Raw genomic sequence first — 12,112 nt, forward strand, 5'->3', positions numbered from 1 at the left:
CGCGGATTTCTTCCCTTCGAGCCAATTCGATCAAATAAATTCTAGTAAAGTATTCGAACTGATTTAAAGTTGCCTTTAAATATGTATGTTTTGGTAATGTCTAGAATTGATATTCATGAAGAGGTTGGATAGAAAGTGCACTATACCTTCTTCACTGGTTACTCTAATAAAGCTTTAGAATATATAATTCATTTCAAAATTAGGTCTCTGTTCATGGTTAACACACACAATTCATGCATACACACATGCATACATACATGCATACTTATCATACACACACGTGTACTCACACACACACAACATATATATTCCTATAGTCCAAGAAAAGAAGATTTACTATTGCATACATACTATACTTACGTTTGCTACGTGTTTCTCGACAACGCATGATAAATATGTTTTTCCAGGAAAATGAATATGAATAAAAATATAAACTGTGCATATATATGACCGCAGGGGCATGGCTTAAATAAGTAAAAAAATATTTGACTGCTATTTTTCAGCGTGGCGGTATCTCTTAGATTATAATTTTAAATAATTGTTACCTTGGATGGTTTTTATTCCCATGCTGGCCACTTGATAAAATCAATATTTTAAATATCGATCTTATCCTTATTTATATAAATTTATTTTGTTAGTGTATTTACTGCGGTGATATTTCTGACCATATCGCACGAGGAGTTTTTAGGCGGGCAATTTAAACTGGTCGTGTGCATACGTGCATATATATGTATGTATACGTTCGTATATGTAAGTATACCGTATGTTTATATATATATTTGTATTTATGTGCTTTTCTGAGTATATTCCACCGATGAAGGCAAAGCATTTATTATGCAAAACCAGAAATCCGGGATATGGAATTATCCAGTTATTTTTAATAGTTTATTTTGTCTTCGTCTTCGCTCTTTGTGCTATATGAACATTTATTGTGGTTTAGAGTCAAGATTTGACTGCTATTTTTCAGCGTGGTGGTATCTCTTAGATACCCTATATTATAATTTTAAATAATTTTATATATATATATATATATATATTAACCTTTAACTCAGCAAAACTCTTATATATATATATATATATATATATATATATATATATATATATATATATATATATATATATATATATATATAAATATATATATATATATATGGGTTTTGCTGAGCTAAAGGTTAAAATAACGGTCTAAGGGATAAGGGATATCGATTGTACTACCGGTATATTACCTATATTTTTAAACATGGGCAAACATGTTATGCTCATAAATTATAGGTGAAGGCAAGGATAAACAGGAGTTTATCAGGAATCAAAATTTAAAGAAAACAGAAAATGGAGATAATATTGATTAACAACAATTGATTTGCATCAATTATTATTTATTAATTCTTTACAAAAAGACTGCATCCCATCTTACAGCTGTTTCTGCTGCGAATGTTATTTGATATCACCATTATTAGGCTAAAAATATACATCATAGTTGGTAATAAAATCGATTTGAATCATGGAGCTTCATCAGAGTGGAAAATAGATAAATAAATAAGAAAGAAAAGACAAGAAAAGAAGAAGGTAAGGTTGAATATGGTGAGAATCAAGTCATGTTGCTATTTTTCACTCTGATGATGATCCATAATTCAAATCGGTTTTATTACCAACGATGATTCATATTTTTAGCATATTAATGGTGATACCAAAGAATATTATTAGCAGAAACAGCTGTCAGATGGAATGCAGTCTTTTTGAAAATAATTAGTAAATTATAATGGATGCAAATCAATATTATCTCCATTTTCTGTTTCCTTTATATTATCCATATCTTCTCAAAATGTATCACTTTAACTTGGTATCTCTACCTGTAAAACGGCTGTGATATCTTGTTTTTTAGTGTAATTTTGCTACCTCTGGTAACTATTAACGTATTTAAATTATCGAAAGTTTTAATAACTGAGATAATATTAATATATACATAAACTTATATATATATATATTCTTTTACTCTTTTATTTGTTTCAGTCATTTGTCTGCGGTAATGCTGGAGCACCACCTTTAGGCGAACAAATTGGCCCCAGGATTCCTTGTAAGCCTAGTACTTATTTTGTCGGTATCCTTTGCTGAACCGCTAAGTTACGGGGACGTAAACACACCAATATCGGTTGTCAGATGGTGGGAGACAAACACAGCTAGAAACATACACGCGCGCGCGCGCGCGCACGCACACACACACACACACACACACACACACACACACACATATATATATGTATATACGTATATATATATTTATATATATATATATATATATATATATATATATATATATATATATATATATATATATATATATATGTATACAGCGGGCTTCTTTCAGTTTCCGTCTACCAAATCCACTCACAAGCCTTTGGTCGGCCCGCGGCTATAGTAGGAGACACTTTCCCAAGTTGCCACGCAGTGGGACTGAACCCAGAACCATGTGGTTCGTAAGCAAGCTACTTATTACACAGGCACTCCTGCACCTATATATATATATATATATATATATATATATACATCCTTTTGTTGTTTACACCACCTGTCCTCATCTGTTGTTTTTTTCGTACATTCTCCCATATATATATATATATATATATATATATATATATATATATATATATATATATATATATATATATATATGTATGTATATATATGTACATATGTATATATGTGTGTTTTTGCGTTAGTGTGTGTGTGTCTTTATTCAGGCATATACTCACTAAGCGATCTATAAATATTTAGCATCAATTTAAATAGCCCAAGTTATAACATTAGTCTACCAGATTAAATTCAATGACTTCGATATCTTTACAAAAATCCCCGTAGACAGGCCGTTAGTATATAATCCTAACCACATTGTATGTAGCTCGTCATTTGGATAGTCATAGTTGTGGTGCTGATGTGATGTAAGGTTAGCACAACTATAAGGTTTACCGCAGACGCAGCATACGAAACCTGCAAGTAATGTTGCAACTTCTTTTCATTTCTTTTTTATGTACAAAATATGACTATAATTGTCTAAGCAGAAATATGTTTCCACCGACCACAGTCCCGACCTTTATCATGAGCAGACTTCAAGAACATGAGTGCTGGGATAATAGTTTTCCAGTATATAGGCACAGCCGATCCTTTATGTCTAAACGAATCGAATAAATAAAGCCTAAAACGGCCCCGGAAGAAGAAGAAGAAGAAGAAGAGGAAGAAGAAAAAGAAGAAGAAGAAGAAGAAGAAGAAGAAGAAGAAGAAGAAGAAGAAGAAGAATGTAATAGTAAAAGAACAAAAGTAAAAGAACAAACAGCAAAAAAGTAAGAATGTCGGCAACTTTTACTTTTTGACATTAACTAAAGCGGATAATTACTAAGACTGAATACAATCGATCTACTTGACCTACGATCGGAGAAATGAACAATATATTTTAGGGTGACATTGTATTGTCAAGGTAGTATTCATTTTTAGCTGTCTTTTGTTTTGGTGAATAGATTCTTATAATGGATTTATATAAGTAAAGAGAAGGAAGAGAGGGTTGGGGTTTAGATGAAGGCAAAAGGTGCATTTGTCATACATAAGTAAACATATAAGCAAACAGACGTACCCATACTCATGCACACATGCATATATAATCTGATATCCGATGATTGGATCTCATTCTTGATGTAGGGATCCTGCGCCGCTTTGGCGCAGTTATTCTGGAAGCCCTAATTACCTCATCGCAGGTATGTTGGATGGAACATATTTGCCGGATGGAGGGCCGCAGCTTCCCAAAGGCAGTTTGCTACACTGAACTGCACCAGAGCAGGAGGAGCCGTGGTGACCAAAGATGACATACAGGTATGTGCTAAAGACACATATGAAGAATTCATGCATCTACTCCAGATACCTGGGAAGAGAAGGCATTGCGAAGCGAGGAATGGCAGAGATCCCTGGCGCTCGTAATTCCAGCCACTGAGGAGAAACAATAGAGAGAATATGTGCAAGCTTGCGAGAGATGATCATTCGACAAGAAGTCAACGGCAACCTATGACCGAGAGCTGAAGAATGTATGTATGTATGTATGTATGTATGTATGTATGTATGTTATCAATCAGTTTCATTTCTATATTTCTTGTCCATAGAGAAAGAGCCGGACTCTAACATAGATTCAAGGCTCCTTCATTGGAACTTTTATCAACATCATCTAGGTATTTGTGCATATGTGTGTGTGTGTGCAGTATTTGGTGTTAGTGTATGCGCAGATATGTATGTTTGTTTTATGGATGCGTTTTTATGTCTAGATGCATGCATATGTATTTATGTGCTAAATTTTTGGAAAGTTTTACATATCTTTACAGTTCCATTGATGGCTTGAATCTGTAGTCTTCTAATCAGCCTTTTTCTTTCAGGTTTTGAGAACCCTAATTTTTCCAGGTTTTTGTTGAAGCAGTTTGTTACATATCCCAATGCCCCAACAATCACGGGTATGAATCTGAACTTGTAGTCTGGGTGGAGTATCTGCAAATTTCTCAGTAGCTCGGCGTAGTTGTTTTCTTTTTCTCTAATCTTTAGTGGGATGTTGACATCCGCAGGACAGCTGATTTCTACTACTGTACAGAGTTTCTCTTCTCTGTCCCAGATTACTATATCCGGTCTATTATGTCTGCACTTTATTGAGGTTTTTATTGGGATATTCCACCAATACTCTTTCATATTGTGAGTGGTAATGGCCTCTACCTCATTATGGGTTTTCATCTCCTTAGCCCCGGGGTTATCCTGTCGGCGGATTTCATTATACAGTGTCTTGGCCACATCATGTCTCATAGGTAGGTAATACCGTGATGACATTTTTGGACAGCTGCTAATGATGTGGTTGATATCTTCGATACTGATTCTACAGAGTCTGCATCGATTATTACATTGTGGTGCTTTGCCCGCCTCTCTGTCCCGTTTGTTTATTAGGAATTTGGTTGCTATTTCTTGTTCTTGAATAGCAAAGGCATACCCTTCAAAGTGAGAGTTGGTGACCCGATTGTTTGTCCACGATAGACTGCTCTGGTTGTCAATGTTGTTATCACCCTGGAGCTTTCTGTTAACGTATCCATGCATGGTCTTCTGCTGGAATGCATTCATCCTCTCCTCTGATGTTATGTTACGGTAGAGTCTTGCAATTTCTTTGGGTAAGAGTTCAGGGTTGTCGAATAGGGAATGCTTGTCAAGTAGTTGCCTTCCCAATCTCATGATGGTATTTACCTCATGTCTGCAGACTTCATCAAGGGGTGCACTTCGACACTTGGTGGTTATGAAATGATGTCGGAGAGATATGACACGGCATTCAAAGGCAGTCTGAATTGATGTTAGGCCCCTCCCTCCTTTATTTCGTTTTAGGTATAGGCGGTCTACATCGCTATTGATGTGAAAGTTGTTCTGTATTCCTTAGTAACACGTTCCTTGTTACAGGTACCTTCATATGATACGTTTTCATCTACTCCCAGGTATCTGTAGGATTCCTCAGATATTGGAGAAACAGATAGGCCATTGATGGAGATGTTGTTAGGGTGGTTTTTAGCCTTTCCTCGTTCCACAACCATATATGAACATTTATCTTGGCCAAACTCTAGTCCTACATCACCAGAAAATGTTGTGACCAGGTCGAGGCTTTTTTTCATATCATCCATGTTCTTGGCATACAATTTCAAATCATCGACAAAGAAGCAGTACATGTTTCTTTGTTTCATAGGGTTTTGCATAGTGGGGACACGTTGTTCATTATCCTAACTAAGTTTGCTATCAGTATGTTGATTTTCATGTGTGACAAAGCTGAGTTCTTGTGAACAACATATTTCGAAGCTATTGGTTTCATGTATATACGTATATGTATATGCATATATATGTAGATAAATAGATATGAATGTGAACAGAGAGACATACAAATGGATAGGTACATAGGTATTATGGACATTCGCACATGAAGACTGAAACACATGACCTAATACACACGCACACTTCACACAAAGATACATAAGGAGACACACATCCATACATAACAGACGCACGTACATAGTTACAAAAACCCATACACAGACTCAGATATGCACACACAAGGAGACAGAAGTATACACATAAATACTCACACACACATGCAAACACACATACACACAGAAGCACACGAACACGAACAAACACATGAATATGTATGTGTGTGTGTGTGTGTGTGTTTGTGTATGTATGTATGTGTGTGTGCACGTGCTCGCACTCTGAGGCACCCGCAAATTTAGAAAGACACACACATGCAAAAGTCCGATTCGCAGACGCACAAAGATATGAACACGCATGGAAGTTTTGCATTGTTTGATACTCTGTCTGAAGAATTTCTAATGGGAAATTCCTTACATATTTATCTAACATGTTCAACTTGTTACATAATAACTGTGAAAACAATATTCCCAGAATGTTCAACTCTGATATGTACCTGACATCAATACAATAACGATACTACTTACATGCAGGTTTGTTGTAATAATGGAATGAGCAGGTGTGCTTTAAGAGGGCACCGCTTGAGTATTACCCTACCAACATCATATATATTGTATTAGATTAATATAAGAATTATTTAACACTAAGATGGAAAAAGCAAGCTTTAATAGCAAATCAAAACATTTGTTTCTGCACTGGACACCAGTTTAAAGTTGAAGAGTTCACATCTATATATCATTATGTAACATTTATATATCATTATATAATATTATTCTTTAGAATAACTATATACGTAAATATGATTCAGTGACAGTTGTGTGTTTGGTCAATCCTCAGGTGGAATGTGATTAAGCACTGTCGGATTTCTTCGAGTCTCCTCAAATATACCATGCGTATTATTCTCCAGCAATCAGTTCATAAGAAAATATATTGTTGCAGTGACACAAAAACAAATACAAAAGATCACAATAATAGTACGAATACTAATAACAACAACAACAACAAATAAAGGCGACCTTAATGATTGACAGAGAAAGTTGTCATGGCGATACCTGCTCAGAGGTCAACGCAAAGTTGCAGAAAGTGTACGGAGAGGAGCGTATGAGCTGCACACAAGTGTACGAGTGATTCAGACGTTTGCAAGATGGCCGAAAAAATGTCGATATTAACGAACGTTCTCGGAGACCCGCAATCAGCAGAACTGAGAAAAACATCGCAGATGTGCGTGCAACTGTGAGGGGGAATCGTCGAATTACCATCCATCAGTTATCCTTTGCTACTCTAGGCACAAGGCCCGAAATTTTTGGAGAGGAGGCCAGTCGATTCGATCAACCCCAGTACTTAATTTATCGATCCCGAAAGGATGAAAGGTAAAGTCGACCTCGGCGGGATTTGAACTCAGAATATAAAGACAGACGAAATACCAATTTCTTTATTGCCCACTGGGGGCTAAACACAGAAATGGACAGAACAACTGATGGGATCAGTGAATCGGAATGATTTTATATAAAATGTGACTTTTAAAAATTAAATAAAATATATAAAAAATCGAATGAAATTAGCAATACAGGGACAATACAAATGAAGCGATGATCAGGCCACGCTCCGACCCCACAAGCCCCGATCTATCGCTGGTATCTTTTTTGTTCTTTTTTTCTCGTCTATTCACACGGTTCCTTGCCGCACAACACTCGTGCATCATGCTTCCATCTCTTTTGGAACGTACACTCCGACAGATATGTCTTCTCCAGCCACACCTTCCTTTTCAAATGAAAAGTAAAAAAATGATCGTAAATTGTGGCCAGAGATAAAGTTGCCTGTCTTAATTCCTTTTACTCTAGTCTTCCATACTGCCTCTTTCGCTTTGCTATAACCGTGAGAAAACAATTCTTATCTTCGTTTGTTAAAACTCCCGGTGGGTCAATTTTTATAATTGACTCACTCGACAGCTGTACTCTTCCTTCGCCGGACAACAGGTGTTCAGCATAAGCCTACATTTCAGATATCTCCTGACACTGGACAATAGCGTGAGGAACGATTTCCCCCACCCCGCATCTTGGACAGGTCAGCGACTGTCGCTTACCGTGTCTTGCGAGCTTATCCCAAACGGGCAAGGCACTTCTGTAGCATTACCAGGTTAAGGACTTTTGGAAGTTGTCCAACGTTCTCAACCCGAATGTACGGTGAAACAGGCTGTCCAGTTGAATAAACCCAAGACCTAGAGTCGCCCCCAAGCCATCGTCGCATTCAGACTCTACCAACCCACTATATAAAATCCGTGTGGAACCCCCACCGCTGACTTTGCCCGAGCGCCGGAATAGCAAGAGGACCTTAAAGCACTCTTTATGCCATTCAATCGACCTCAGTCTACGGGAACACCAGGATTCCTGTTCGCAAAAACTTTTGAACTGGGGCACATTTGTCTGGCCATCAGAGACCACACCCGTTCACTATCCAGGAGAATCCAGAGGTGTCTCAACCTCAACACATGCCTGCGCATCATTAACCAATGCATCCCTAAACCTCCCTTTAAAGGCTTTTGACAGCAAACAGAGCGTTTCACAAGTGGCGACCTGCCCTTCCACAAAAAGCCAAAGAGCTATCTCTCCAACCTGATCAACCACGAATCCGGACAGGGCACAACCGTCAGGCGGTAGGTAATGACCGATGCAATAAACACATTGTCCACCTCCGCCCTCCCTTTCAGGGATAGCCACCGCCAAGACCATGTCTTGACTACTGCAGCCACCCTGCTCAATACCTCCATCCAGTTCTTCTCTATCTGGAGGCCTGGTCCAAACCAAACTCCCAGCATTTTAACCGGTCCCTCCGTCCAGCGCCCAACAACGCTGTCTGAAGGCATCGACTTTCCAACCCAGGTGCCGAGCTGCAAGCCGACCGACTTTTCCCGGTTAATCTTTGTTTTTGCCACCTCCTCGTAAGCCTCAATAGTCTTACCCACTTCACGTAAGCGTGCTACTGAGGTTACGCTGATAGTGATATCATCCGCGTAAGTCGTAACAAACTCCTCTAGACCTGGTTCTCTCGAGATGCCACTCAACCTTCGCAGTAGCGGATCGAGAGCTACCACATACAAAAGTGGTGAGTACGGACATCCTTGACGAACTGAGCGTCTGATGCAGAACGGCTTCGAAAGGAAACCGTTCACCCGATATATCGAGTTAATGTGGTACAAAGCGATAAACCACATGAGGAAGCCAAGGCCTAGGCCGAACCGCGCAAGCACAGTCGCCAAGTATCGATGGTCAACCCTATCAAAAGCTTTAGACTGGTCCAAATGTACCAATGCTCCCCCACTTTGCCAGATTTATTACCAATTTTCTCTATGGTATAGCGAATAAGATGGAGGGTATCCTGAATGGTTATGCCTGGGATGGCACATGTCTGTGCCTCCCCGACTATACCATTCGAGACACGCGCCAACATTTTCGCTAAGACCTTGGCCAAAATCTTCACTTCTGCGTTTAACAGAGTGATTGGCCTGAACTTCTCTATAACGTCCCCCTTGTCCGGGTCCTTTCTGACCAACGTCACTACTCCCCGGCGCACAAATCTGGGAATAAACCCATTCTGTTGCCAGTTCGCGTAAACGTCAACCAGTAGATGCCCGAACAAGTCTGGCATACATTTATACAGCTCGTACGGAAGACCATCAAGTCCCGGCGACTTACCCACTTTACAGTCGTCCAAAGCCTCCATCTCCTCCATAGGTGTGATTTGCCCTTCGCAAGACTCCGCATCCGACCCCGAGAGACACGGCAGCCCGGCAAGAAAGTCCTCGAGGGCTCTCCCACCCCTGTGACCGTCGTCACTCCCGAACAGCTGGGCGAAGTACTCCCGAAAGGCCTCACACATTTTCTCGGGTTCGTTTACCAAGACACTATTTTGATTCGTCAAAGACCGAATAGTGGAACTATTTCCTTGTCGAGCTTCCACCACTCGGGCCCATCCAGCGGCCTTGATTCTTTCACTTCTCATCGCACGTAACTTAGCTCTGGCAATACTTCCTATGGGTTGGCCTTCAAGATGCTAGTTTAACTCCAGTCTTTTCACCCTCGCTTGGTTCGCATTACCAGTCCTCCAGGCTTCTTCTAGTTCCTTAGCTATACCATCTCCTACTCTACGTCCCTTCTTAGCTAAACTTATGCTAAACCTAATAGACTCATATTTGATGGCTCTTTTTAGGGCGTACCACCATTTGTTATTAATGATGGTACCTATTAATGCCCTCTGTATTAACATCTCGGTCCGCTTTCTGTACTCCTCAATCGCCAAAAGGGAGGTATTGAGTTTCCAGTAGCCAGATCCCTGACTATGCAACTTATCTACCGTCAGTTTACAGGTAACCATCTTGTGGTCACTGTAGCCGACGAGAAAAAAAATGTGGACACTTAGCTATGGACTTATCTGTTTCTCTAATTAAAATCCTATCTAGATATGTTCTGGAAGACCCGTCACTATTTGACCACGTCCACTGAGGAGTGTTCAGGTGTTCCAGCCTATATGGATCTGCTAGCTGAAAGTGACTTAACAGATTCCGTAAGACTGGGTTACATTTTCAGTTCATGTTCGAGCCAACACAATCTGTGTGTGCGTCACATATTGTGTTAAAGTCTCCTAACAATACAAATGAATGCGACGTGGCCAGGAACTTGCCCAAGTCACGAAAATATTCACTTTGCGGGCCCATAATTTTGGGTGCATAAATAGCGACTAGCCTGATTATCTTACTACAACTGAATGTCAGGTCAAGAACGACCAACCTGCCTTCTGGGTCAGAAAAAGCCAACTTTTTCTCGGCTACCCGGTTTCTTTTTAGTAGGACCAACACCTCGCCCCACCTCCCACCCGACTCGGATAAACATATTTCTCATAATCGTTCAGGAGGGGGAGCAGATCTCTTGGCTCCTTTACCGTTACAACAATCACATCCAATTACAACAATGACTTGATGTCATTTAGGATGCGTTCTTACTTCCAGCTAGACATCAGGCCATGAACATTTTGCACAACCAATGTGAATAGACATGACTTACCTGTTAAGCAGGGCTGTCCGGTGGAGAGGGACCCTCCACCTTTTCTTGATAAAAGGTCGGAGGTGGCAGGTCTTGGAAAATAGATTGGTTAAAATCCAGTCTCATTACTGACACAGACTTTCTATACGTATTTAATAAAATATTATGAGTTTGTTTTTTTTTTGTCCATTTCATAAAGTTCATAATTTTTGTATTTGTCCGACAATTCTGCTATCCTGGTGGCTGATATTTTTGTTTTATATCTCTCTCATTAAATCCTCATTTTTACTATGTCGTGCAACAATTCCTCTGTCCGCTACTTCTTTTCTTGTTGTTTTTGGTTGGACTCTTTTTGATGTCTTTTTTGGTCGTAGTTCTATTTGTTTTGGTTGGTTTATATTTTCTATTTTTCTTTTGCTAGTAACTTTCTTTTCTGTTTCTTTTTCTTTTTTCTTCCTCTTCATCTTCAGATTCCTCCTCGCCTTCCTTACAGTATTTTTTTATATGGCCTAGCTGACCACACAGAAAACATCGGGGTTTACGCCCCACGACAAAAACGTTGAGGAACTACTCCCCAACTTCTATTTTTTCTGGAAGCTGTTCTAATACAGCTTGTTTTGTTTGAATAATGAGGTGGACCGTGTGGCCGGTCCAATTTGCTTTCTCAGAGACGGTAGCCTGAAGTAGTTTTATCTCATCTACTCTTTCTGATAGGACTGCCGCCATCAACCACATAGGGTCGACTTGAGGTGGGACTTTTGGTATTCGTATTTTGGCTGTCCTCATACTCATGTATATTGGTATTAAAATTACGTCTTCTGTTTCCAATGATTTCACCGAGTGCAACTGTGCCGTTTCAATATTTTTTAGGTGTACCTCGATGGTACCGAACTTTTTCCCTCTGGCTAGATATGTGATATCCTGCCAGATGGGCTTTAAACCTTTCTCTACCTATTCCTCGCTTACTCGCTCTATTTTTCTTTCTTTTTCCAGTACGTCTTGAATATAATAGTTTTTTTCCTCTCTGTCAGTAAAAACTCTTCTGGTGGTTGAACCTTGACAACGTCGTCTTGAATTGTTATCATGTTCTTGTACATTAA

The sequence above is a fragment of the Octopus bimaculoides genome, chromosome 4 (assembly GCF_046866305.1).
Source record: "Octopus bimaculoides isolate indiv1 chromosome 4, ASM4686630v1, whole genome shotgun sequence".
NCBI classification, from domain to species: domain Eukaryota; kingdom Metazoa; phylum Mollusca; class Cephalopoda; order Octopoda; family Octopodidae; genus Octopus; species Octopus bimaculoides.